Raw genomic sequence first — 22,700 nt, 5'->3', positions numbered from 1 at the left:
TTTCCCTGCCCCCCTTAAGACTCATGCCTTCCCTCTGAGATTACACCCATTTGTCCTGCATAAACCTTGTTTGTACTTAGTTGTTTGGGTATTGTTTCCCCCACTAGAACGTAAGCTCCTTGAGGGCAAGAATTGTTTTTTGCCTCTTTTGTATCCCCAGCACTTAGCACATAGTAAGTGCTTAATAATGCTAGATGGTTGATTGGCATCTAAGAATTCTTCCAGGTCTGGAAAATTCTATGATTCTATTGTACTTTAGTAGACAAATCTGCATCATACACACCTATCCATATCTGCTCCTGTACTTAGATAACTAAAGGGAAATAAGAATGAGACTCATTCTATGTGGGTGAGGGGAAGTCCTAGAGAGGCAGATTTGTGCTCCAGGAAAGGTTTTCTAGTGTAAGGATATGCACATGCCAAACCGCCTGACATGGAAGCACACTGTTTCCCTGGGCTCCCCACTCACAGAAATGGGGGTAGACTCCGCTGACTGTCTAAGTAGCTAGAACAGGCTTCATCTTTAAAACTGGCCAGACAGCACAGTCTCTCTCTTTCCTGCGACTGTCCAAAGAATGAAGGTCACAGTTCACCCACAGCGAGGGGGCCAAGAACTGAACCAGGGAAGGTAAAGGAGGACTTCCTTCCTTTCCTTGATCTCCTTTTACCTTGGGCCTGGGGTGTTTGTCTTGTTCTGTTTGGTGTAACTTTTTTATTTTCAGGTTATAAGGACACCCTTAAGGTCTCTCTGAAGAACTTTAGAATCAGTTGGGAGATGTGGGAGACACTGGCACAGGACAGCTCAGCATGGTGTGCCCACATTAAAGGTGATATGCTCTGTGGGCAAAGCAAAACTGCAGGAACACGAAGGAAATGTGAGATAAGGAAATTTAGAGACATCTCCACTCCAAATGTTCAAATAGACTATTTTTGTCCGACCTGTGGGAGAGCCTTCTGAGTTCATATTGCTATAATCACAATAGTCAGACATGCTGTACCTTGAACCTGATTTAGTGATGTCATTTTGGTCCTCTTTGAGCACAAAGGACATCAACCACTTTAAGGTGACCAAAGCCATCCCTACCATTCCTGGGAGTGCGAGCCCTACGTATCTTGGAGGCAGGATGGCAAGCAGCATGGTACAGCCAGCCCGGCAGGAAGGCCATGAGAAGCCCCGCTGAGACTGCGGCCTGAAGCAAGTTTTGGACTTGGAAGTGGGACTGTACTCATTGTATAAATGAAGAATCAGAAGAAATGAGTTCAAATCCTACTTTTGATATTGACTGTGACAATATCTCTAAGTCTCCGTTTCCTCATGTGGAAAATTAGAATAATGATACTTGCACCACCCGCCCTACACAGTTGTTGTGACCAAAAATGCTTTGTGAGCCTAAAAGCACTACAGAAATGTGAATGATCGAAACAAACGCCAACTAGAAATATGGCAGCTCCTGATAATTCTCAAGGATTCCACCACCAGAACCGCAGGGATAACATTATCCTCCAGAGTTTTTGTGTATTATGTGCATCCTATTTTACTAAATCCCTTTGTCTGCATCATCAGGTCTGGAATGGGAGGCAATTTATTACTTTTGGTCATATCAAACTAGATGTTGAAATCTGTGCTTTTTCCTCAAATCAGCCACAGTAGGACACCTGTCCCCAAATAGAAAAATCAATTCCATTAAAGAATAACAGCTGCGAGCCTCCCAGTCAAATAAGCTGTGACTTGCCAGCCTTCCCAACTCAGGAAAACATTTGTGCCTCTTGAAATGTTACCCAGTCTCCTCACAGGGAGAGTTTTTAAAAGCAGCACACACTGCTGCTCCTGGAGTGCAACGTCTTATCAGCAGTCTCTCCAATCCACCCTCCACAAGAGCTGCCAATCTCCAGTTCCTAAAGCCCAGATCTAACAACTTCAAGAACCTTCGATGACTCCCTATTATCTCTAGGATAAAACATAGACTCCTCAGCTTGACATGTAAAGTCCTCAACAATCTAGGTTTTTCTTACCTTTCCAGACTTATTTTACACTTTTCCCCTTTACAAACTCTATGCTCCAATCAAACTGGCCTACCTGGCAATCTCAGAATTCAGCATTCTATCAGCTACCTATCTGCTATCCACCATGCCTGGGATACATTCCCCATCTCCCTCTTGGAATTGTCGAATTGTCATTTTCTTACTGTGTAGAACTATCTCCTATAGAAAATCTTTCTTGATTCCTCTAGTTGTTACCGAGCGCTCTCTTTCTCTCTCCCTCTCTTTCTCTCAGTTCTGTGCCTCTCAATTGTTTCTCCGTATGTGTCTCTCCCGATCTGTCTCTCTCTCCCATCTCTCTGTGTGTGTCTCTGTCTCTGTCTCTCTCTTTCTCCCCTCATGTCTCTCTCTCCCCCATCTCTGTCTCTCTGCCATCTCTCTGTCTCTGTCTCTTTCTTTCTCTCTCCCTCCCTCTCCCCCCTCCTTTTTTTCTCCCTCTCCTCTTTTTCTCTTTCTCCCCCTCCTCTCCTCTTTCTCTTTCTCTGTCTCTCCTGCCCCCCACCTCTGCCCACTCATATTATTTCATATTCACTATGTCCATACATTTAACCCCCTGTATATGGGTTCTCAACCTAGGGTTCATGGATAGATTTCAGGGGTTCTATCTATAAACTATCTATAAATATAAAAATGTTTTGATAAATATTTCCCAATATAATTGGTTTCCTTTATCATCCAAATATATTTTATACCTTTAAAAACATTATCCTGAGAAGGAGTTCATAGGCTTCTCCAGACTGTCAAAAGGATCTATGATACTAAAAAATTAAGAACTCCTGTTCTAGTAGAACATAAGCTATTTGAGAGCTATAAATACTAATGGTTCACTATTACTTTTAGCTTGAAATATAAAGTCTCTGTTTGGAATTTAAAACCCCCACAACCCAGCTGCAGTCTACCTTTCCAGGATTATAATACCTTAGTCCCTTTCATCCACCCTGCAGTCCAACCAAACATCCTTCCTGCTGTTCTCACACAAGATACTGCATCTCCCACCTCTGTATCTTTGCCAAGGCTGTCTCTCCTGCCTGGAATGCTCTTCCTCGTGCCTTCTTCAAAGCTCAGTTCCAGTGCCAACTCCCACATAAGGCCTTTCAGCTTTCCATTGCCAGCATTTCTCTGGCCCCAATTCCCTGAAATTGTCTTGTGTTTACTTTGTAGATGGTCTGTATCTATTTACATATGCCCATGCTTTCTCCTCTGAGAAAATGTAAGTTCGTTGAGGACAGGCACTATTTTCATCTTTACCATGGTATCTAAGTACCTAAGACCATGCCCAGCATATCATTTGTTGTTTGCCCTTTATTCTCAAAGAGGACCAAGACATCGGGGAGGTGATATCATGACAAGCAGTAAACTGGATTTAAGTGAGGTGGGGCAGTGCAAAGTCACCAGCCTCACTCTCTCCTCCAGAGCCATCTGGGTCCAATGCAAGGTATAGATCAGGACGACTGGAGATGGCCCTGGATGCAGAGGGAGTCTTTGGCCTTTTTAAGCTAAGGGCTTTCCCAGGTCTCAGTCTGTCTAGCATATAGTGGGAGCTTAATAAATGCTTATAGATTGGTAGACAAGTTTTTTCTTTTTTATATGCCTAATATACACACATATAAACACACACATATAACATGTATGTGCATAATGTGGTATACAGTATATATAATTTTGTGTGTATGTTTCTATATGTGTCTAACGTGTTGTATGTTTTATATATGTGTACATACGTGTCTGTATATAATGTTGTGTAGTGCATGTACTGTTTCATGTTTTATGTGTGTCTTTGTGTATATACACATATATATGAAATATTATATACATAGCATAATACTTAGTTTAATAAATCCTTGAATTTAATTTTCATCAACCACAATCTAGTACATTGTTATTATCAACAAAAAACAATGTATCATTTAACTAACAATTGAATGACTTCCGTGGCTCTGTGGTCTCATCAGTGTCAGTGCTCCCCCTGCTGGCACAGATCACAAACACCAGCTCACACGTGTGATTTGGGTCCAGGTCTTTCCACAAATCCTCCTTGGAGGCTCAATCCAGCTTAGGACAGACCTTCCTGGGCTCTTCTGAAGACTCCTTGCAGTACTTAGACTCTCCATCTATAACCGACTCAGACATGTCCTTAATGGTGACTAATAATTATTCATTGATAATAAAACCAATGACATTTCACCTTTAATAATAAATTGCTGGCACTGGAAAAGGAGCACAAAACTAAGAAAGCCAGAGCTAGAAGAGAATTCAGATGTGGAAGGTTAAAGCCTACTCTTAAGGCTAAGAAGGGGTCAGAGGGCAGCCAGGATGACCCTCTCACTTAACAGTGTGAGTTTATATTTAATGCATGGGATGAGAGCGATGGAAGAGGAGATTTTCCAAGGCCTCTTCCAAGTCAAAGATCCTATGAAACCGAACCGCATGACTCATCTGAGGTTACAGAGATGAGCTACAGTTTGCATGCCTTTGACTTTTAGTTCACTTTCTGGTGCCACCTGTCTGATCCTCAGTCCCACCCCATGACTGGAATGTACTCCTTGTTCATCCCGACCCTTCATTCACATCCCCTAGTTTCCTTCAAGGCTTAGTTCAAATATAATCTCTTACATGAAATACCTTTCTTAATCACTCTGGCAGCTAGCATGGCACAGAGGCTAGAGCGCCAGACCAGATACTTATTAGCTGCTTGACCCTGGGCAAGTCACTTAACCTCAGTTTTCTCAACTACAAAATAGGGATAATATGTAATAATGACAACAATAACAATAATAATTCCTTCCATGGTTGCCATGAGGATCAAATGAGATCATGTTTGTTAAAGAGGTGAGTTAAAGGTCTCTGGCACATAGCTGATGCCTGAAGAATGCTTGTGTAGAGACAGCAAGGTGATATACTAGAAAGAGCATTTGGCATAGAGTCAGGAAGACCTGGGTTCAAATCCTGTCTCAGACACTTACTGTGTGCCCTTGGGCAAGTCATTTAACCTTTGTCTGCCTCTACTTCCTCATCTATAAGGAGGGGATAATAATAGTATCTACCTCACAGGATTGCTGTTAAGATCAAATGAGATTACACATCTAAAGTGCTTTGCAAACCCTAGAAATACTAGCTTTTATCACTTTTAGTATAAGAAAGTGGGTGTATGGGGGTGTTCAGGGAGGACTAATACCTCTGGTGTGAGGGTCCTTTCCAGAGCTGTTCATTTACCTTTGGTGTCCACCTACAACCCAACTCTTACCTGTGGGCAGTGACTACACCCTGGTAAAACCATCCTGGCAGACAGGCTAAACTGGGTTGAGGGTAACCAACAGGCCTTAAACTTGTCATTGAACTATGGGAGTGTCTGCCCCAAGCATGTAAAGACTTCCCCTAATGTAATGGGCAGATGAGAACAATTTGATCCAGCAGCTGAAACAGGCACCATGGAAAGCTGAAAGCTTGGCCAGACATTGAAGATGCTAAGGTCATCCACCAGGCTGCCGTCAGTCACTCTGACTTTTGTCCTTCCAATGGACTTCAACGATGTTGGAAGAGAGTGAGGATGATGACTTGGTGCAACTCTGCCAACAACAAGAACTAAAGAAGTGACTTGCCTAAAGCCACACAGAATTCTGGACTAGAATTCAGATGTCTCATCTTACGTAGGTTTAACTCATCAAATATTGAAGTCTTTACTATTTGCTCTGTAGGAGATGGTTAGGAGGTTCAGTGGATAGAGTGCTGAGCCCGGAGTTAGGAAAAGCTGAGTTCAAATCCAGCCTCAGACACTGTGTGACCCTGGGAAAGCAGTTACTTAACCTGTTTGCCTTAATCCATTGGTGAAGGAAATGACAAACCACTCCAGTATCTTTGCCAAGAAAACCCCAAGGACAGGGTCACAGAAGAGTGGGACGGATTGAACAACAACATTTGCTAGGTGGAAGAGAATGAATGATTGAATAAGTGGAGAACATGCTTTAAGCATTTACTTAATTCTAAGCTGTATGCTAAGTGGCAGCACAAATAAACAAGGACATCTCAGAAGCTTACATTCTAATAGCGGAAGACAAAATACAAAGGGAAGGGGAGTGGTGAATAAGAAGGGACAAGTTGATCCAGAAATGGTAAATAGCTTGTGGAGAAGTATGTTGGCACATTCTGTCCAGGAACAATGGCAGAGTGGATTTTATCATGGTTCATGGTTCAATACCAGTGGGGTTGGAGGTGGGAGAGGAAAGAATGGGGTGGTGGTAGTGGTGGTTGGATGAGATTAAGACAGCTCACTCCAAAGGCTGTGGAACAGAGACCAGAGAGTCCTGAGTGCAGGAGATAAGAGAGATTAGTCTCATGTGGAACCTGCTCTTGCTTTCCATTGTGAAGAGAGTGGATTGATGAACTCTGAAACATGTTTTGAATCTCTTGTATTTGCATTTTTCAGAATAAATTAATCTACTGCCACTATGATTAGTCAACAGTGTCTTGTGAGTTTGGGGATCCCAAGTTAACCTTTATCCACCAGACTAATTAAAAAGAACAGATAAAATCTACCTTCTTTCTATAAAACTGAAAGTTGGACCCTGGACTGCAGTCCCCCAGAAAGCATCTTTCTCTCCCTCTCTCTCTCTCTCTCCCTCCTTCCTTCCTTTCTTCTTTTCTTCCTTCCTTTCCTTCCCTCCATTGTCCTCCTTTCTTACCTACATGGGTCATTAAAATTTATTATTATAGCCCTCTGAGCCTCTCAGGTGGAGGGCCAAAAGTTCTTTTAATAAACCGCTATAACAGCTGGGAGCAAAGAATTCTGTAACTCAGCTGCAAATGACATCTGAAAATGAGATTATCACATTTATTCCAAAGAGTTTACGCACAAAGCCATGGAACACACACAGCTATGGAATGAAACAACATGTCCATCCATCTCACAAAGCACAGAAAGGTTATGTTTCTGGGGGGATGAGACAATAAGTCAATCTGGGTTCAGCAAACTTGGTTCAATAAAAGGAATTTTCAAGGCAACCTCATTAGCTCTGCCAGTGCTGGGAGTCATCAGCATCCTGGAATGCCAAGCTGTGGGGGAGGCTAATGAAACCTGACCTGGAAAAAGAGAAGGGGCACTTCTCCATCACGAAGCCATGGAAAGAATACTAATTCCTCAATAACTATGCAAATCTTAATTTCCTCCTCTGTAAAATGGGGATGATAATATGAGCACTGTGCACTTCATATAACTAATTAGTAAAGCACTTTGTAAACTGCAAAAATGCCAGAGCAGTACAAATATTATTGCTGGTGGCTTTGATCAAAACGTTGGTGCAGGAGAGCCTGAAATCACTAATGCATTAAAAAGTCGTAAACAAACAAACAAAAACATTCAGCAAGCTTATTAAGCACTTGCTACGTACCAGGAACTGTGCTAGGTACTGAGGATACAAAGATAAAAATTAAGTAATTCCTGCCTTCAAGGAGCTTACATTCTATTGGTGGAAACAATGTGGAAATACATACAAAATATGGACCAAAGAAATACCAGATACATTTTTTCTTTCTTTTTTAAGATATGGGAAGAATAATAATAACTAGCATTTTTATAAAGCATTTTATCCTCACAACAACCTTGGGAGGAAGTTGCTATTATCAGTCCCTTTTTACAGATGTGAGGCAATGGCTGAGACAGATTAACGTCACCCAGTTAGCATCTGTGGCACACAAAGATTCCTGAGTCTAGGTCTGGTTCTCTCTATCCACTGAGCCACCTGGCTACTTCATAGCTTCCCTTTTTTTCTGAAATGAGGTAGTTAAATTAGATCCCTCTAAGGTGCCTTCCAGCTCTGCCATTCAATATGTGAATCAGCATTGTATATTCTAATATATTCTGTGTTCTAAAGTCCGTTCTAACTCTTAATAATCTGTATTCTAAGATCCCTTCCACTCTGACATTTTATGACTCTGTGTTCACTAAGTGAGGTTTTCAAATTACTATGTCTGTGAACTGTGTTTTTATGTGATATATCCCTGACCACAAATAAATTAGACTATACTTGCTGGTATCTTATGAAGTCATTAGGGTAAACTGTGCACTATTCTCTTCACATAATAATGTATAGCCTTTATATTATGTTATTAATACTGATGAATTGAAAATTATTCTTCTGTGTTATGGTCATATAGCTCCTCCCATCATCTAATAAAAAAGGATGATAAAGACCATCTATAAACATAAGGCTTAAATGCTTGATTTTAATAGGCACATAAAAAGGGCCCCAAGAGACTCTCAAAGTTGCTGAACTGACACAGTTACTCTATTTTCTTCTGCCCTTGAAATGCAGGAGAATATGGAGCAAGGCAAATCCTAGAAGGGACCCCGGAACACACAGCAGAGAATATCAAAACTGAAAGGGACCAAGTTCTGGATGGAACTCCAGAAAACAAAACAAACACTAGAAGAAATGGAAGGAAAATAAATTTTTTTAAAGTGGAAGAGACTTTAAGATCATAGAATGTCAGAGCTAAAAGCGACTATAGAGATCACCTAATCCAACTCCTACATTTAATTTGTTTCATTGATACGTTTCATCTTGATACACTATATATTTACCAAGAAACATCTAAATAACCCCTCCCCTTGTATATTCCCTGATAACAGTTAAGCAAAGTCATCCTAGTAACTTGACTGTGTACATCACTTTCCACTTTTGTGTGTATCCCATGTTCTAGGGCTACCACCCCAGAATGGAGGTGGTATTGGAGATGGGGAATGGAGAATGATATTGAGGTTTTGAGCCTAGGTGATGATGGTGGTGCCTTAATAGTGATAGGTAAGTCTGAAAGGGAAGAAGGTTAGGGTAAAAGATAATGACTTCTTCTAATCAATTCAATGATCAATCATCACTCCAAAAGACCAAAGATGAAGTATTATACTGCCCTCCTGTGAGAGAGGTGATGGACTTAAATGAAGAATATGACATTTATTTTTAGACATGGCCAATACAGGAATTTGTTTTTGATTGACTATACATCTCCATTATAAGAGTTTTATATTTCTTTTTTTGTTCAAATGAGTGGAAAGAATGAGAAAGGAAATAAATGCTTTTTAATTGAAAAAAATTTTAACAATGAGTTCTATTTTGGACATGCTGAGTTTCAGATGCTTATAGGACATAAGTTTAAGATGTCCAAGAGGCAGTTGAAGATGCATGACTATAGCTTAGTCTAGGGCTGGATAAGTAGATTGCGGAAGTATTTGCTTAAAGAGGATATCAATCTGTGGAAGAAAATAGGATCACCAAGTGAGATATTATACCATGAAAAGGATAGCCAAGAACAGAGCCTTGAGGCATAGTCAAGTTTAAAGAGCATGGCATGGATAAAGAGCCAGCAAAGGAAACTGAGGAGCAGTTAGGTCAGTAGTAGGACAACCAGGGTAAAGAGAGTGACACATAAAATCCAGAGGGGAGAGAAATTACAGGAGAAGGCTATCAACTGGGTCAAAAGCTGCAGAGAGGTCAAGGAGGATCAGGACTGAGACAAGGTCATTAGATATGGCAATTAAGAGATCACTGGTAATTTGGAGAAGGAAATTTCTGTCAAATGATGATGACAGAAGCCAAATTGTAGAGGGTTTACAAGGGAAAAGGAGAGAAACTAAAGGCACCTATTGCAAATGGCTTTCTCAAAGAGTTTAGATAGTGAGGGAACCAGCAACAGTTACTATTGATGATCACTCTAAAGCAAGGAGGGTCCAGGGGAGCCCTAGGCAGGGGCCCATTGGAGTCCCAGTTTCAGAGTGCAGTAGGTTTGAGGTTTTAGGACAGGACAGAAAAGGAAAGGAGAGGAAAGGAAAGAAAAGGAACCAGTAAAACCCAAGTCAACTGGGCAACTTTTGGTCATCCAAATTTACCTTCCTTTGGAGAGGAGAAGGAAGGGGAGGGGGAGGCAGACAGGAGAGGAGGAGTTGAGTTACCCAGCTAGCTAGGTCCCCAGCTGCATCTGCTCACAGGATTGTGTTCGTCCTTCGTTGCTGAAGAAGACCATGCCATCAGAGAAATGATGACATGATTTGCACTTGACTTTGTTTTGAGTGAGGGAGGGCTGTGCAGGTCACCAGCCTCACTTCTCCTCCAGAGACATCTGAATCCAGTAACCTGATATTCCTCAAGATGACTGGAGATGATCCAGGATTCAGTGGGAGGCCTTGGGCCCTTTAGGCCAAGGTCTTTGCAGGCACTCACTTAGGGTGAGGCAACAGCTTACCCAGCCTAATGTCTTTCTTTTCTTTGACCTCATTAAAGGGGCCATGCCCTGGCTACTTCTTAAACAGGCCTATTCCATGAATGGGTGTTGCCTCACCCTAAGTGAGTACCTGCAAAGACCTTGGCCTAAAGCGCCCAAGGTCTCCCACTGCATCCTGGATCATCTCCAGTCATCTTGATGAATATCAGGTCACTGGATTCAGATAGCTCTGGAGGAGAAGTGAGGATGATGATCTGCACAGCCCTCCCTCACTCAAAACAAAGTCAAGTGCAAGTCATGTCATCATTTCTCTGATGTCATGGTCTTCTTTGGCAATGAAGGACAAACACAAGATAGTGAGGGAAGGAGAAATATAGTACAAAAGCTAGTAGGAATAATTGAATCAACTGAGGGTTGTTGTTTTTAAGGGTGGGAAAGACATGAATGTGTTTGTAGGAAGCTGGGAATGAACCAGGAAGTAAACAGAAAAATTAAAAATTAGAGAGAGTGTGTGGGGATGATAATAGGGGTAATCTGGTGGAGAACTGGGGAAGGGATAGGATCAAGGGCAAATATAGAGGGGTTTTCCTCGGTAAGGAGAGTCTCTTCATCTGAGACCTGAATGGAGGATATTTTCTTTCTTTCTTAATATTTTAATTTTTCTCAATTACACTTAAAAACAATTTTTAATACTCATTTTAAAAAAATGAATTAAAAATCCTTCCCTCCCTCTTCCTTCCCCACCCCTCTCCCTGAGACATTAAGCAATTTGATATATGTTATATACATGCTAAACATTTCCATGTTAGTTATGCTGTGAAAGAAAACAGGCCAAAAAACAAACCCTGGAAAAAATACAGAAAGTGAAAAATATAGTATGCTTCAATCTGCATTCAGACTCCATCAGGTCTTTCTCTGGACTCATCATGAGTCCTTTGGAATTGCCTTGGATCATTGTATTACTGAGAAGAGCTAAGTCATTCATAGTTGATCATCATAAAATGTTGCTGTTACTGTGTACAATGTTCTCCTGGTTCTGCTCACTTCACTTTGCATCAGTTCATATAGGTCTTTCCAGGTTTTTCTGAAACCATCTCACTAGTCTTTTCTTATAGCACAACAGAATTGCATTACAATGATACAGCACAATTTGTTCAGCCATTCTCCAATTTCCAATTTTTTGCCACCACAAAAAGAGCTGTTGTATTTTTGTACAAATAGATTCTCCTTTCTGCCCTCACTACACTCCCTTTTTAAATCTCTTTGTGATAGACCTAGTACTGCTATTGCTGGGTCAAAGGCTATGCACAGTTTTATAGCCTTTTGGGCATAGTTCCAAACTGTGCTCCAGAATGATTGGATCAGTTCACAACAAGTAGATGAGATTTTCAGGAAAGATGTCTGAGTGACATGAGACTATAAGGAAGGGAGAAGGGAGTGCTTTCTATGGATGTTCTCAATTCATTTGGCGAAATATGAAGCAAAGTCCTTGGTTGAGCTGGTGCTGGGGAGAGATTATGCTGAGAGGCTTGAGGAGAGATGAGAATGTTTAACAGCTTTGGTGGAGAGTAGGATAGTATTCACTATTTCAATTGAGGATCTTCCTAAAGCACAAGTCTGACCATGTCATTCCCCTCCTCAGTAAATTCCAGTGCCTTCCTAGTACCTCGAGGATCAACATACTATCCTATGTTTAGCTTTTAAAACCCATCATAACCTGGCCCTTTCCTATCTCTCCAGGCTTCTTAGACTTGACTCCTTTCCACATACTCAAGTATCCTGCAACATGGCCTTCTTACTTGTTCCTCTGTTTCGTACAGTCTTTCCCTGGCTGTCCCCCATACTGGTCCCTTGCCTTATCTCTATTTCCCATTTTCCCTAGCTTCCTTTAAACTAAAATACCACCTTCTTCAAAAGGGCTTTACAGGTTTCCCATCCTTTCCCTTTGACATTGCCTCCAATCTCCCCTGCATATATCTTGCATGTACAGTTTGCATATAGTCTTCTCCTTTCGTTTGTGAGCAACTTGAGAACAAAGGCTGTTTTTGCTCTTTTTTTTAATCCTTAGCACTTAGCACAATGCCGGGCATAAAATATATGCCACAGAAAGCATATAATAAATGCCTATTGACTTGTACATTGTTCTTCTGTTTTATTCATTCATAGCCTGTATCACTTCATATGAATCTTCCTCTATTTCATTGAATTCATCATTCCTAGCATATTCCCAGCTATTCCTAGCTATACTGTGTAGTATAGTGAGGACCTGAGCTCAAATCCCTTCTCAGACCTTCCCTAGCTGTGTGATCTTGGCTCAGTCAGTCACTTGACTTCTATCTGCCTCACTTTCCTCAACTATTAAATGAGGATACTAATAGCACCTATGTCCCAAGGCTGTTGTGAGGACTGAATGAGTTACTCTTTGTAAAGTGCTTAGCACTATCTGGCACATAGAAAGTGCTTAATGTTTGTTTCCTTCCTTCCTTCCTTTTCTTGCTATCCCTTCTCTTTCTTTCTCTTTTTCTTCCTTCCCTCCCTCACTTTCTCCCCTCCCTTTTTTCTCTTCTTTTTTTCTTTCTTCCTTCCTTCCCTTACAATAACATTTCCCTAACATACTTCAGTTTGTTTGTTTGGCTGTTCCCAAACCAATGGGTCACATATTACATTTCCAGCTCTTATAACACAGACTGATGCGATGACTATTTTAAACATATGAGTCTTCTCATTCTATCTCTGTCCTTGACTACCTTGGGGTATAATCCCAATAGTGGGCTCACAGAGGTATAGGAAATAAGTGATTTAGTAACTTTTTTTGAATTCTCCTAAATTATTTTTTCAGAATCCGCCCACCTTGTTTTGCAGAGGAGGAAATTGAGGTCCATAGAGTACAGTTACTTAACCAAACATCCAAAGGGCAAATCTACTAAAGAATGAAGAACAAGAAAGAATAGTGAGTACATAGGGCAGTGAGTCAGACCAGATCTGTGAGGAAGCAGGGGGCTAAGGTTGTATGATCTCCTGAGGCCTCTTCTGTAGTCCTCTAATTCAGCAAACTTTCCAATTTTCAGCTCTTGTAACACCCTGGTGTTCACACAATGAAATTTCTCAGGTACATCAAAGATCAAGAGAGTATGAAGCTTGCTCAGTTTGTTCTAGGACTTCCAGCTCCTGGCCTTGGGATAATGAGGAACCTCATGGCTTTCTGTGCTGTGGCAATCTATATCTTGTCTTATAACAGGAACAATCTTTGGATAGTGATGTCGAGAGTTAGAGAAACCCAAATCTTTTTCACTTCTGTTCAAACAGTAATATTGACTAGGCTTAAGGTATCTGTAATCCATTTTAATCAAGGTCCTTCCTAATATTAGGATTAAGCTAAGAGCATCATTTTTTAATTGGTGTGACAGCTCTGCTGTGTAAGGACTCTAGAATAAATCAATCCAGCATTTTCTAAAGCACTTGAAAACTCAAAAGAAGTCAGAGTGAGCTGAGAGTTCCCTATGGGAAGGTATGGGGGGAGGGGTGTGATATGGGGGGAAGAGACAATGGGAAGGAGAGAGACAGAGACAGAGAGAATTTCTGTGATTCTGTAATTTGTCTTCCATGATTGCAAATAAGTAGCACATCACAGTGAGAATCACCCAAAGGGTAATGGAGACATGCATGGTGGGAGTGAACAGTCTGCCATTTGCCTATTACAAACTGAGTAGTGAAAAGGAGAAGCAGCGTAATGAATGTCATCAAAGGAATATATGACCAAAAAAGAAGACGGACTGATGACATGGCAGGAGCGGGGATGGCCAAGGGACAGCCTATGTGTTCCACTGATATCTTTATAATGCCAAGATAAGTGGGAAAAAGTCCTGTATATTCAACACACACACATCCTGTGGTGGAACCCAGAGGTTGATATGGACAAGAACTGCACAAGACAGGCAGACATGAGTGGAATGCTATCTGCAAGACTGAAGAAAATACCCTCATCAATGAGATGGAAGATCCATTTCAGTGTTTGAATGAGTAATTTTGGGGTAGTGGAAAAAGTACTGAATTTGGAGCCAGAGGACCTAGGTTCGAATCTCAACTATTAATTATGACCTGCGTGACCTTGGACAAATGCATCTTCTCTGGGCTTCAGTTTCCTCATCCACAAAACTAGGGGGGATTGGATTATAAGATCTCTAAAATCCTTTCCAACTCTACATCATTTGAGCCTACAATATAAAATGTCAGAAGTGGAAGAGACTTTAAAGTATAGAATGTTTGAACTAAACAGGCCTTAGAACAAGGAATCTGAGAAAAACAGAATTACAGAACACAAAATGGGAGAAATATCATCTTAGGACATAAAATATTAGGGCTTGAAGGGATAAAAAGACGATCAACTTCCTCATTTTTACAGAAGGTGAAGGTGAGGCTGAAAGAGAACATTTTCTCCCTCCACCATCCATCCTCTTGGCCAATATCTCTCTCCTGAATCCCATGTGCAAGCCTTCTTCTAAAGTGAGGCTACCTAGGGTCACACAATAACATCACAGCAGAGATGGGAATAGAACTTAGGTCTCCTGATTCTTTTTCCATTCCCTTGGCACCAGGACCTTGGGAGTGACCCTGATATCATTTTGAAAATAGCAACTTGCCTAATTGCCCAATTGTGTACATAATATTCATTATTAACAAAACAGCTGTTGTCAAACTTTGCCTTTGATATAAAAAAACCTGGCATTCATATAACATTTCCATGTTTTCAAAACACTTAATAAGACATCCTCTTATTTGAGTCTCTTAACAATCCTGTTATCTCTATTTTACAGAGGAGGAAATAGAGACTTGATGTTAATTGACTTGCCAGTGGACACACAATGGTCAGTAGTAGGATTTCAGTAGAGGGTTACTCTTCTTGAAGTCCAGCATTCTAGTGACTCCTTCCTTTAGTTCCTTCCTCTCTCCCCTACTCAAGTATGTAGGATGAAATTCTGACAAGTTCATTCATTCGAATTTGAAAATGAACAGTAAGATGTTTCCATGTTAACAAGAGTTAAGTCTTAAGTTAAAGGAAACAGTCTTTAATGGTGAACTATCAGATGTCAGTGAGCATTCAGGGAGCAGGTTTTGGGGGTAGGGAAAGGCTATAATTAATGAAATCACACCAAGTAGGTATGTCTTTTATACATACTTATAAAGGCCATCCCTAGGTGGCAGTTAACATAGGTCATAGCAGGTCTTTGAAATAAGAACTCTAAGCTTGGTGGCCCTCCTGTTATCATAATTCATATTTATTTCTATGACACTGTAAGGTTTACAAAGTACTTTCCTCACAACAGCTTTGTCAATAAAACAGATACAAAGGAAGGAGGCCCTGGCAACTTCTGCCTAAAGAACTGTGAGTTTTTAAAGGTCATTGAACTAACTGGCTAGAGGCAAGTAGCATATCCAATGAGAGCAGTAATAAGATCAAAGAACCTCCCCAGTGAAAGAGATCTCAGGGGTCCCACAGTTCAATATTCTAGCAGGCATACCTTCGACAGAACTCTTGACAATCATAAATCCCTCTCTTGAATACCTTCTTTGACAAACACATTCCCTGTTGAGACAATCCACTCAACTTCTGGGCTTTGCTCTTAACTGTTCCCCCCCCCCCCCCCACACACACACCCTCTGCTACCCTTTTTCTTCCTCCCATCCTTCCAAGTCTCTCTATGTTCATTCCCACCCAAGAGTGTGCTAGAGCCAGCTTAACTGATTTCCCAGAGCTGATTGTCAAATGTTCAGTGTGAGCACTTCTACCTCAGAAACAGGCAAACTCTACAAATCAGGGTTTCGTTTATTATTTTGTTGATTTTCTAAACTTAAAAAATTGAGGGAGAAAATGTTAACTATTCAGGTTAAACTTAAAAACATATTATGGGCACACTTTCCCCCCTCAGCTGATTGTTAAACATACCACTGGTCTGACCACCCCACCCCATGCCTTAGTGTCTCTCTTCCTTTTTCCTTCTTACTGCATTCTGATGGTATAATGGAATGAACACTGGGTTTAACAAGAAGCAGTATTTATTAAGCTCTTACTACATGCTGAGCACTGAATGCTGAAAAGTGAGAGGGTGAGGAATTGGGGAAGGGAGGGACAGACAAAGGTAATCACAGGAGAATGAGACATGGCTGACCTGGGGGCCCTCCTTAAATGGAGGTCCTGGGAGGAACCATGCAATCAGAAGAAGCAGTTGCAGTGGCAGTACTTCCAATGTGTGAAATCCAGGACTGGAGTGAGACTTTGGGATGAAGAGTGGGGTGTAGTAGAGGAAGCCTGCAGTGCAGCCTGGAGAGGACAGACAAGACAAAGGCTTTAATCCCAGCTCTGCCACTTACTCAGTGTATGATTTCGAGAAAACACATGTAGCATCACCTCCCAGGGTTGTTGTGGGGACCAAATGGAATCATATATGTCAAGCACTTCATGATGAGCAAAGTAGCACATAAATGTTGGCTAAGACTATTAGTATCATTACAGTAATGAATGCCACGAAGGCCAGAGGCTGGACTCACATCAACAGGTTTCGGTCTTGTCTTAAAGATTTCTCTCTAAAATTTCTCAGGATTGTGTTCCCTCCCAGTCAAGGTTTACACTTGACAACTTCAGAATTTTTTTATTCTTCCTCCAATAGTATTTTTTACCAATTGCATGTAAAGATAGTTTTTAACATTCACTTTTATTTATAAGATTTTGATTTCCAAATTTTTCTCCCTTACTCCCTCCCCACTCCCTCCCCAAGACAGCAAGCAATCTGATATAGGTTATGCAAGCATGATCATATATGTGTACATATATATATGTATGTGTATATATATATGTATATATACACATACATATATAAGATTGTTTCCTTTAACTTAACATTTGTTAACATGTAAATATATTTCCACATAAGTCTTGCTGTGAAAGGATTAGAACAAAGGGAAAAAATCATGACAAAGAAAAAACAAAAAACAAAGTGAAAATAGTCTGCTTCAACTGCATTCAGACACCATAGTTCTTTCTCTGGATGTGACAGAATTTTTCATCACGAGTCTTTTGGAATTGTCTTGGATCATTGTATTGCTCAGAAGAGCTAAGTGTATCACAGTTGATCATGGCACAGTGACAACTTTAGAATTTGGTTCATATTTAAGTTTCTACAAAAAAAAAAATGGAAAACAGACTTCAGCCCTTGAGCAAGCACCCAGGATAAAAACACATTCAGCACAAGCCACATTTGTTTAACCCAATGAAAACCACAAAGGACTCACACCTGAGCCCATAAACAGACATGATCATTATCCGTCCTCCTCTATTAGATCTTCATCTACAAGTCACCTATGAGGAGGGAATACATTCCAGACCCGGGGGGGTCAGCTGAGCAAACACACAGATGTAAGAGAGGAAATATATTTTGGCAACAGCTAACAGGCAAGTCTGACCATAGAGAAGAGTAATATATTAAATAGTAGGTGGAAACCATATTGGGGAGGGCTTTAAATAAATACCAAGCCAAGGCACACAAGAGAAAGGCACTCAGGACCAACAGGGAGGCAATTCCATTCCCACAAACATGCACAATCCTTATAACTCACCAGTTTTAGCAGCAGTGACAAAAGGCTTGTTGGTTCTACTACATTGTGTCTCTTTCCCTTTCTGCTCAATTCCACCATTTTCATGAAAATTGGTGCTGGGACAAAAGCTCCTCAGCTTTATCTTCTCCATCTGGCATTAGTTCCTTAATAACTATGATTACCCTGGAGAGGTCACATGGTTTCCTCTATCCAGTGACCCTACATACAACCATTTCTCTCTCTCTCTCTCCCCCTTCCTCCCTCCATAACTTTCTAGTCTCTGGGGTCTATATGTTGCTCTCTTTTAAATGCTAAGCCAAGAAGAAAACTCAGAAGTGTGTGTGTGTGTGTGTGTGTGTGTGTGTGTGTGTGTGTGTGTGTGTCTGTGCAAGAGGAGAAGGAGGAATGAATCTTCAATCAACCAACATCATTATTGTGGTGTAAACAGGTGTAAAAAGTATCCAAGACGCAAGTTCACCTCTCGTAAAGGACAACAAGACATACTATCAATGTTAGAGCAATGGCTTCATTGGTGAAGTAACAAGGACTAGGGGAATTGACGTTTTGTCAAAGAATTGCCTTGATCTAGGTCATTTCACACTTGGTTTTTGGAGGCTCCAGAGTGTGCAGGCTCCATACATGGAACCATGATCAGAGCAAATGGAGGAATTCTGAATGCTGTGGATAAGTTTACTTGCCTTGGAAGTATACTTTCCAGGGATATATACATAGACATTGCCAGAGCTAGCTCAGCATTTGAGAGACTCCAAAAGAAAGTGTGGGAGAGAAGAAGTATTAAACTGAAGGTCTACAGAGCTGTCGTACGTAGACGTGTTGCTTCAGAGCATATGACCTCATTGTTATATGCCTGGACAGTTTACCAGTGCCATGCCAGAAAACTAAACCACTTTCATTGAAATTACCTTAAGAAGATTCTGAAGATCACCTGGCAAGATAAGGAACCAGACATTGAGGTTCTTTCTTGAGCTGAACTGCCAAGCATTCAAACTCTACAACAGACAGCGCAACTTCAGTAGGTTGGCCATATTGTTTGAATGCCAAAAGTACATTTACCTAAAAGACTTTTACAGAGAACTCACACAAGGCAAGTGCTCACATGGAGGTCAGAAGAGTCACTACAAAGACATTCTCAAGGTCTCTCTGAAGAACTTTGGTTATGGATTGTGAGAAAGGAGAAACACTGGTATAAGACTACCCAGCACAGAGTGCCTGCATCAAAGAAGGTACTGTGCTCTATGAGCAAAGCAGAATCTCAGCAGCACAAAGGAAACATAAGATGTATAAATCCAGAACCATCTCCATCCCAAATGTACAAATGGACTGTGCCTGACCAGTGGTTGAACCTTCTGAGTTCATATTGGTCTGATAGGCCAGTCAAACACACCATACATTGCCTCCCAATATCAAGATGTCACTTTGGTCTTCTTTGAGTATGAGGGATGAACAACAGTTGCAGCAGGAAAAATAGTGCTGTATTTGGAATTGCCAGATCTGATTTCCAATCCAAGCTTTGCCATTTACTAGCTATGTGACTTTGGGCAAGTCATATAACCTGTTGGGACCTCAGTTCCTTCATTTGTAAAATGATAGGGGTTGGACTAGATGATCACTGAGGTCTAAATTCTAGCTCTAAAAGTTAGTTTTATGATCCATTAATTATATAAGGTTTCCCAAAAGTCTTAATGGAGTTTTAAGGTTTAATAGCTTAATCCTATTACCTTTATCCTTAGAAGGGATATATACTCAGGAAACAGAGGGAAGATTGATAAAGAAACCAGAGAATGAATCATCTTCTGCATATCTGGAATGGATGCCTTCTCCCATCGCCTATTATATCTCTATTATGCCCTTATGGAATTCTACTGTGTAGTATGGTCACTGGTTTCCCAGTCTTAGTTCTCCAACTATAGCACCAGTTTCTTGAAGTCAGGGACCTCATTTTACTTATCTCTGTATTATCTTCAGCACCCAATCTGGCCCTTAGTAGGTATTTAATAATATGTTTGTTGGATTGTGGAAGATGTGAAAAAAACAAACAGCTTGATGTACAGTTTTATCTGCCATGTGGGTCCTCTCCACCCCTGCCCAGTGGCCATCCATGACCTCAAGACCATACCTGAAGGAGAACTGCCACAACAATATCCCTAACAAGTGGCTTTCCAGCATCGCCTTAAAGACCCTTGGAATCATTCGGTAGTTTTTTTCTAAATGTGTCTCTTCAAATTCCATCCATTTGTCCTGATCCCGCCCTCTGGGATCAAACAAAAGAAGTCTAATTAATCTTTCTTCTCATTGACACTCCTTCAAATACTTAAAGATAGTCATCGTGCCTACTTCCTATTCCTACCCCATCCCAGCCCTCTCTTATGACTAAACATCTCCTGTTCATTCAAGCAATGTTCACAGGATCTCAAGGTTCTTCATGATCTTTGATGCCCTCTTCTGGATACTCTCCAGTTTACAAATGTCCTTCCTATATTGTGGTTTCCAGAAATGAACAAAATACTCTAGATGTGACCTGACCAGGGCATGGTATAGTCACACTGTCACCTCCTCATTATTGGGAATAATGTCTCACTTAATGTAACCCCAGATCTAATTAGCTTTTTTTGGCTTCCACATCACTTCCTTGACTCACACTGATTTGCTGAGTCACTGAAATCCTCAAATCTATTCCAGACAAAATGTCATCTAGCCATGACTCCCCATGTTATATTTACTTTTTAACCCAACTGTAAGATTTCACATTCATCCCTATTAAATGTCATCTTGCCAGATTTAGCCGTATATTTTAGCTTGTCAAGAGCTTTTTTCAATTTTGTCATCTAGTTTGTTAGGTATCCCTCCAAGCCCTGGGTCATCAAGGAGTTCTATTGGATACTTCCCTTCCTTACATGGATCATTTCAGATGTCACCTCTTCTTGTGAAGTCTTGGTATCATCTCCAGTGCCTAGAACAGTGCTCTAAACACAGAGGATACCTAACAAATGTTTGAATTGATTAATGGAAATGAAAGATTATGAATAATATAAATTATAAGTATTGTACATTTCTCTGTATCATTTTCCCCACCAATATGTAGTACCTTAATCACAATTGCTAACATTCATATAATCTTTTAGAAGTTATAAAACATTTTCATCTCTATTATTTATTTGCACAAAGTTCTGCTCCAACAGTATCTTATAATATGGAGCTCATCCTAGGTTCTCAAAAGCTACGCCAGCAGAATACATTTTCTTAAAGAATCTTCCAAGCCAGAGAGACTCCGAATAATGTCCCTGCAAGAGGATAAGTTTGCTGCCTGAAAACCAGCCTAGCCTATCGTAGAGACATCGCCAAGAGAGTGGCCACCTGATGATTTCTTTGGTCACAACAGCATAGAAAGCATTAAAAAAAAATACAAAATGGTCCTTGATCCTGTGCAGATACCCTTCTACTTCTGTAGTGATGGCAGAAGGTGCAAAGGGTACTAAAAATAAAAATTTTTAAGTTGTCTATCAACATTAATGGTGACTAGTAAATGTAAAATAGTTGTCCAAGGATAAAAGAACGAGCTTACTATTGGAAAACTTGTCATGTCAATTTTTATATTCTCTTTGCAAATTAAACCTGGAAACAAAAGGAAGTTGCACCTAATGGAAAAAGAATTCACAGATTCTCCTTAAGGATGTAGATAACAGCATAGGTGGGATTGGTTTTATTTTACATCCAAAGGCAGCAACAACAGAAAAAAAAAAAGTCATGGGATAATTGGACATGTTGCACTGCAGTACTCATGATGAGTATTTGCAAAAAAACCAGTGCAAAGATAATTTCAGCTTAATGAGCCAGCATCTGCTGCAGATGATGAGGAAGTAGGGAAATTTTTTAAAGAACTCAATAAAAAGTTCTGAATCAAATCAACATATATTTTAATACTCAATGAATTAAAATCACATGTGTATATAAGGGAGAATGGCAAAAAAAAAAAAAATCCATGGGAAAATATGGACCAGGAATTAGAAATGAAAGAGGATAAAGGTTTGAAGACTACATAGAACTCTCATACCTTTTTCAAAAAGAGAGTTAGAATATGGATCTGACAAACACCAATCCAATAATCTAAAAAAATTTTTTTAAGATAATATTCAAAGAGATAGGAAATGGCTTAACAGTAGAGTTATTACCAATTCAGCTGTCTATGTAGCCAGACCATTGACTTGTTAGAGCAAAGACTGAAATCAATACCAACCAGCAGAATAAAAGTAAGAATATATGGCATGCAATTAAGACAACTGCAACCTGACCTATTTAAGCAAGCTACTGAAGTAATAGGAAAGTATTAAAAAAAACGAAACTGAACGTTATATAATTATGATGACCAAAATGGTGCATATGCTGTCAGATGCAGTCAAGTGTTCATTGATTTTGCTTAACTGTTTTATTACAAAGGAAGGCTCATTAAGTAGGACTATAAGTAAGGAAAGGTATATAACCTCTTACTTGCCAAATGTGATAGTTTTCTTAGTCCTGTCAGTTCTACGATGCTTTTCTTTGCTACCAGTTAATATTTAGGATTTCATTAAATCTCCACTTGAATCTATTTTTTGTTCATGCTCCCTAAACTGATTACTATTTTTAATCACTCTATGGTCTATAAAGGTTGTATTTATTATTTGGGCTTTTTGACATTTATTTTCTATATTTCTGTCACCTAATACATGGCCAACTTTTTTAAAAAGTTCCTCATGGTACTGAGAAATACATGGATACTTTAGCAGTTCCATTTAACATGCCAAAAAGTGTTTTCACTCTGGTTTTTCCAGTAATTTGCTCAATTTGGTATTTTTCTTTTT

General features: G+C 40.2%; 1 protein-coding gene across 10 annotated transcripts in view; it reads right to left on the bottom strand.

Moving 5' to 3' along the window:
- The window catches only part of PDYN (prodynorphin), a 106,794-nt gene that overhangs the window by 64,767 nt on the left and 19,327 nt on the right, over positions 1 to 22,700 (bottom strand). For all 10 annotated transcript variants that reach the window (XM_072632405.1, XM_072632406.1, XM_072632407.1 and 7 more), the window contains exon 2: positions 16,419 to 16,570. The gene's annotated coding sequence lies outside the window, so the exon portion shown is untranslated. The remainder of the gene's footprint in view (positions 1 to 16,418; positions 16,571 to 22,700) is intronic.

This window comes from Notamacropus eugenii, chromosome 1, assembly GCF_028372415.1.
Source record: "Notamacropus eugenii isolate mMacEug1 chromosome 1, mMacEug1.pri_v2, whole genome shotgun sequence".
In the NCBI taxonomy this organism is placed as follows: domain Eukaryota; kingdom Metazoa; phylum Chordata; class Mammalia; order Diprotodontia; family Macropodidae; genus Notamacropus; species Notamacropus eugenii.
The sequence above is the reverse complement of the archived record's forward strand: the minus strand, read 5'-3'. Positions and strand labels throughout refer to the sequence as shown.